This window comes from Entamoeba invadens (genome assembly GCF_000330505.1).
Source record: "Entamoeba invadens IP1 unplaced genomic scaffold scaff_1105074725877, whole genome shotgun sequence".
Taxonomy (NCBI): Eukaryota; Evosea; order Mastigamoebida; family Endamoebidae; genus Entamoeba; species Entamoeba invadens.
Window position 1 is genome coordinate 152295 of NW_004191601.1, and position 7368 is coordinate 159662.

Genomic DNA, 7368 nt, shown 5'->3' on the forward strand with positions numbered 1-7368 from the left:
ACTTCTCGACTTCAACTTGATGGAAACGTGCTTATCAACATCAATTCTTCTGCAGTTGTTGTGACTCAAAAGGTTGGATTCATCAATTCCGACTTTTTCTTTGAATGGGTAGAAAAAGTCCTCGTGCCTGATGTGAAAAGGAAAAGAAAGGAGTTAAAACTAAAACGAGAGAAAGCTATCTTAATAATGGACGGCTTTAAAGCCCATTCAACCGAAAGAGTGCTTGATTTGTTAAAAAGGAATCGAATTGATGTTCTCTTTTTGGTTCCACACTCTTCACATATCTGTCAGCCTTGTGACCTTTGTTTATTCTCTTCTTTGAAAGCGCACCTTGCTAAAGATGAACTGATCGACATCGAGATGGGGCTTCTTGAAACGAGCGAGTTTTCTCTTTCTTCGGACCTGTTTAGCGACTTCGTGAATAAGAGGCAAAATATGAGGCTTTTTGCGATGTCTAAAATCGAGAGGCGAATTGTGTGCATTGTCGACTCCTTCTTCGCAAAGGCGCGCCCGGAAATCATAAGAAGTTCTTTCGAACAAGCGGGCATTGTGTTAACAATAAAGGAGCACAAAGAAGGTTCATCTACTCGTGGATTCCAATCAGACTCGTTGGTACCGATCGCTAAATGCGACTTCACACATGCAAGAAGATTGAAAAAGTTTTTGGGAAACGACATCTTTGTAGAAGAATTTGCAGAGAAGGTTGGCTCGATTGAAAGAATTTCTTTGGAGACAAAAGACCAACGAAAGAAACGATTGTCCAAGAAGGACAAAGATGAGTAATTCGATAAATTTATTTTGGTTTTTAAAGTCCAAAATAAAAACTCATTATTATTATCTAAAAAACAGAAAATTTAATTATATTTACTAAAAATTAATTTTAAATCAAAATTACAGCATTATATTGTCAAAATATTTCGAATGATAAATAAATTCATATATATAGTATGTTTTTAAATTAAATTAATTAAATAATAGTTGAGATATGAACCCTCCGATAACTATTTTTACATTAAAAACTAAAATAATAAAAAAAACACAACTATATCGAGCTCAATCGAGCTCAACACTACCCAACACGGCTTTATCGAGCCTACTAACATTTCTTATATTACATCACAACAAACCCATATATTGCTTATAATTTGATTTATTTTTGTTGTTTTTAATTTTATATTTATTTTCATTATATACCAAAAATAAAAAAGATATTTTATTATTTTTAGAACAAAATTTATAATTATGGCATATTTTCATTTTGGTAAAAACGTTTCAAAAATTTATCAATACCTATAGAAATCTTCCAATTTGTTCTGTAACTCCTCTGTCGCCTGTAATGGCTCTGTGGCCTACCTATACAGACAAATAATTATTTACAATTTCAAACAATAAATGATCAAATATTAAATATATTGTAAATATCTTTGTTAGACAATATACAATTTATTATTATTTTTTTAAATAAAAGTTTGCAATAATTAAAAATATCAAAAATATAAAAACAAGTGTATTTTTAAAAAAAAAGAAATCACATCCAATTCAGTATAAATACAGTAAGACCTCGATTATTTCCAAACCTTGACATTTTACAAACCTCGACAATTTCAAAGATCTGATTGGTTGTTTGAAGTTTTTTGGAAAAATGCGAGGTAATCTTAAGTTAGTTAATTTAAATTATTAGCTGATATAACAATTTACTAAAAAAATTCAAAATCTTCAATTTGGAAAGTGTCGAGGTTTTTAAATAAAAAAAATTGGAAATAATCGAGGTCTTACTGTATAAAATCGTTTAATTTTATCGCTGTTTTATTTCATCAATCTGTCTTTTAACGTTATCTGGTATATTTTGACCATGAGAATTGGAATAATTTGGGAAGCTTTTACAAAAATCAATTTTAATTGTTTTGAGTTATTTTACATTAACTCTTTTCATTAATTCGTCATTGACTACATTTAGAGGTAAAAATGCAAATTAAACCTTAGATATTTATATTTTATATATTTTTATTTGTTGTGGTTATATGAAAAATATAACTTTTTTTCTTGTAAAAAACAAAAAACAGTATCAAACAATCAAACGTTTTTACATTTGTATTGTTTTCGAACAATTTTTTAACAACACTAACTAAAAATTAAAAACAATCGTTTTGCCTTTTTATTATAATTAAATATAGAGTAAAATGTATTTTAATAATTTTATTGAAATACATTTTAAATAAAATTGACGTAATTCAGTTTAACATAATAAGGTAATTCGATCAATTGTTAATTTAGAGTAAAATTGTTGATTATTAAAATTTAGTCGAATTTTAACGTAATATTTCAATTAATTATGGTTAATAAAATAAACATCAAAATTAAACAAAAATAAATAGTTAACATTTCAAGTTTTTTGATATAATGACGTGTTAATTTGTATATAATTATTGTTAAAGTGACTTACTTAAAAATTACATCGATTTTCAAACAATTTTTGAACAAAAAAGTTTTATCGTTTTATTCATTTTAAAAATAATTGTGTTGATGCAAATCAGATAACTGGAGAAACTTTGAAAATCAATTATTAGATTCCCAATTGAAGAACAAATTGTTTATATTTATCAAAAGGCATAATTTTTTGAAACTCATATAAATAATTTTTTAAAAATATGACCTGTAACAACCAATTTAAATCAGAATCTCGACCCAAAATAGTCTAAAAAACAAAATATAAAAACGTGTATCGATAAAGGAATAACAAAAAAATGTGATATAATAAACTTATATAATAAATTTGGTATTAAATTTTTAAGATGTTAAAAATTAAAAAGCATAATTAGTAATTTGTAAAAAGGTTAATATACGATCAAAATATAAATATTGTGCGGGTAAAAGTTAATGTGCACAAATCAAAATACATTTTATCTATTCTGAATAATAATAAGTTCGATCAGTTAATACATAGTTAGCTCGGAGGTGTGATTTCAATTTAATTAAGCCATTGTAGTCATATTTGAAAAGAACATAATAATATATAAACATTTAATAAAAACGATTTTTTCAAAAGCATGTCATTTTGTTTGGAAAAATACCTCAAAAATTTAAACAAGTACATTAAAAGTTGAAATAAACTGTTGTACAAAAAATAACATTGATATTGCAAAACCAATGACAATAATTAATTTATAATATTTTAATTTTTATCATTTTTTTCACAAAATCGTAACTGAAAAAATGACGCTTTTATGAAACAAATTTATTAACTAATACCTGATGTTTAGACAAAACTAAAGCTATTTTATTTCCACCAGATATCGTTTAAGACCAGATAACGTTAAAAGACTGACTTTAATGAAATTTAAAAAATTTTTAAAATTGATAAAAACGTATCAAGATTATTATATTATATATAGTTGTCACATTTCAATACGTTTTTAAATATAAATCTGGGCGTTAATATTTATTTTAAGAAGACAATATTGTGACAATAACAATATTAAAATTAAAGTTAATCCTTATACAACATTTAATGAAAACATAATTTACAATTGATTTTTTAATTGATTGTGAATAAAATTAAAACTTTTCAATACAAATTAAACAAACTAAAGAATGTTACAAACTTTCCAATTATCATAAAATGGATTATCTTAAAAACGGGTATTTTTATATTTGATAATTAAAATCAACATAACAAATTATTAAATTATATTTCAAAAGTCGATTATACCTATTTTATTTGAAAAACAAAACATTTAAAAACATTGAAATCTATTTATATCTTAACATTGATTTTTAATTTTTGTATTTTATAATAAGTTGTGTTCTTGTTTTATTATTTTTAAAAACAATAAAAATATTATGATCATTTAGAAAGATTGTTATAATGATATTTTGATCCAAATATAACAATTTAATACAATCACCGCAGTTTTTTTGGATTGTAGAAGCATTATTATTTTAATTTGTTTGTTTTAATAACAGTGTTGTCAAATTTATGTCAAAAAGTATCGTTTGTAAATTATAATAATAACAAATGTAATAAAATATAAAAATTGAATAAATTTCATTAAAAATGTTGAGTTATTTATCTTTTTTATATTTTTTGGATCAACCTAAGTTCACAAAAAACAACAGATTTATTTTATTGCTAAAACAACAAATTGTCCTTAACATCGTAATTAAATGGATTCATAATAATTTGAATTATAATAATCATAACAATTATTTTACAAAATCTATCCAATTCAAAAACTTTGGACACAAAGTCTGACATATCTACCTTTTGACTTTTTTGCTAAAATTTGTAATGTTTATAAAAATAATAATTGATTTTATTTAAAATAAAAATGTGTAATATATTTTATTCAACAAAATTGTGTTATCTTAGATGTTTTTTGTATGATAATTATTTTCATAATTACTACAAAAATATCCAGTAAAACATTCAATGTTATTCTGTTTATTTGATTCTGTAACTACACTGTCATAAAAATAAAATAGTTTTTAAGCAAAACAAAAATAATATTTTTAAATAAAACAATAAAAGTTATTTACAAATGTTCTTAAACAAAACTTTTGTTATCATACATTATATTATAATGACTAAAATAAATAGAAAGTGTTTGATTTACAAATGTTATTATTGTTATTATTTTTTGTTGAAATGGTCACTTAATTTGCTTTGTCTTTTTATTTAATTTTTAAACAAATTTCATAATATATTAATAAAAAAACAATTCTAAATAAAATAACACACAAAAACGAATAATAATTGTTCGATTGAATTGTATTTTTGGATAAGAAAAGTGTTTTTTATCTTAATTTATATTTTAAATCATTAATATTAAATATACAAACATTATTATTGTATTTCTTATATTTTTACCTTTTATAATATCAGTATTAATATTTTTTACACAACAAAAATTAAAATTGTTTTGTTACTGACTTTGTTTTAGTTAATTTCATGTGGTTTCAAAATAATTCAATTCACTTTTTGGTTTGATTTAATACTATTATTATAATTAAGTCTTTTTTATTGTTATTGTTTAATTTAACAAATTGAAAAAAAATCTTTTTTAATCGTTTTGTTAAATGTTATGATATTGATTTAATTGTGATTGGACCTACATTGACCACCACCTTTACCAAAAAATAATATTTGCCGCGAGTGTTTTTTAAAGGGAGTCCATTTTTCAGCCACTGTTTGTGCGTCCACATGTCACCCACTTTCCTTGTCCGTACTGTGTGGATGCAGATGTGGTTCCCCCCGCTTGAGGGGGTTCAGGGATCCGCGCCAAGGGAGGACTGGAAAAGTGGGTGAAACGATGCACAAACAGACTGTTTGAGTGTGTTTTCAGAGCCTTCTTTTCAATGCTCCGTCTCACTCGGTTTCCACTAACTCGAGGTGAATTTTTGGCATTTTTTTGGATTCGGGAACCAGACCTAATATCTTCCAAAACGCCCATTTACTATAATTATAATTATAAAATATAACATATAGTAAATAAATTTCATATTTAGACGGGGTTAAGGTGGGAAAGGTCTGCCTTTAATAATTATAATAAACGCCTGGTCTTAATAGCATCAGCAGTGCTTTTTATTTATGTTATTTAAAATAGTTAATTAATTATATTGTCAATTGTAATTTTTTAATTGTGTGAAAAGTCTATTGATCTATTCTTAGTTTTTTGCTTTAAAAATTAAATTGTGTTATTAAATTATTAAATTATAATATATCATATTAACATTTGTGCTATTTGTTTTCAAATTAAAATATTAACTTTAATATGATTCTAATAGTTAATTACTATAGTTTGTAGTTTGAAAAAACCCATAGTAGATAAAAATACCAAACTACTTTCTATTAATATACTTCAGAAAGATACAACGGGACACAAAGAGTAGATATGCCGCAACTGTCGAAACTTGTTGAACCCGGCGAGTTGCGGCGTCGTGAATCCATCTCCAGAAGATACTAGACACAAAGAGGAGATGCCTGAAAAAAGAAACATCAAGATATCCTAATCGAGTGTTGGTTCCAGTGTTAGGTTTGGTGGGTAAAACCCGTTTTCTTTCAGTCTGTCCTGCTTTTCAAAAAGGACAGATTTTGTTAAAACTTGTGTACATTAATTCAAGTTGTGGTGACGTGGCATATTACAAATATGACACATTTGGAGTCAATGTGTAGCAAGTTTGAAATAAAACACAAAAATGACAAAAAGTCAGTTAAATTGGAAGACAACAACACTTTTTGGTGTGAAATGGACATCATCAGTCAACTCGTTCTTTTTGGCGGTGTAAGTGTCTGGTCTGCTATAACTACCATTTATGCCTTTCTTGCACACACCTATATCATCACCATAACCAAACGCAAAGAGATAATTATGGTCTTGAGGATAAAGCCAAAATTCACAATTGGGGCGATTTCCAGTCTTCCCAAACTTTTTTGGATTCAAAGTGTCTTTTCTCACAAGTGAAAAGATGTAAGAAGAGCCACTGCTGATATATATATCAACTGCATTTATATTTCCAGTGTACACGCCACCAAACTTGTTGTGATTTGTGTCTTCTACCAAAAAGCACAAGTTGTTTTTGTTCATAATGTTTTCATAGAACACAGAAGTGCCCTTTGACCAGTCGTCTTTGTCTGAGTCAAACAAAACGCTCCCAATCTTCATTTCTGTCAACTTCTCAAGACCGGCTTTTTCTTCAAGTGTGATGTGTTCTCTTTTCATTCTTTCTTGTTCTTTTTGTTCTTTATCATGTTGTCTCTTTGAATTGATGTATTTCTGTGATTTCATAATTTGATCGACTGCTTTGTTTTTAGCCTGGACAATTGTGTAGGTTTGGTCTTTAGATAGTTTTATGTCCATTTGGCACTTTTCCTCAAGAAGTGCAATTCTGATATTGAATATCTCATACAACTTCTCATTATCATTCTTTGTTGAATACATTGCCATTTCACTTTTGATTTTGTTTGATGCGTTATTCAAATCAGTGACGATTGTGTTGAGTGATGTTGTGATGTTTTTCTTTCTTTCAAATACCTCATCGAGTCTGTCAAAGTGTCCTTCTGCGTTTTCAATGCGTTGATCAATGTCAAGTGTCTTGTCGTCAACAAAGTTGTCTTCTTTTTTTGTTTTTTTGAGGTCTGACACCGCCTTTGCTGCGTTAGTGCAGAGTGTTGAGAGTGCTGTCAACTCGTTTTCCATTGTATGTTAATAGAATTTATTTGTTTTTATATTTAATTTTATATAAATCTCATTTAAAATGATTATTACCTCATACATAATGATTTTTTTTTCTAATCAAAAACCAAAAATAAAAATATTCAAACCATCATAAATGATTTTAATTTCAACCAAAGTTATTCAAAATTTGTAA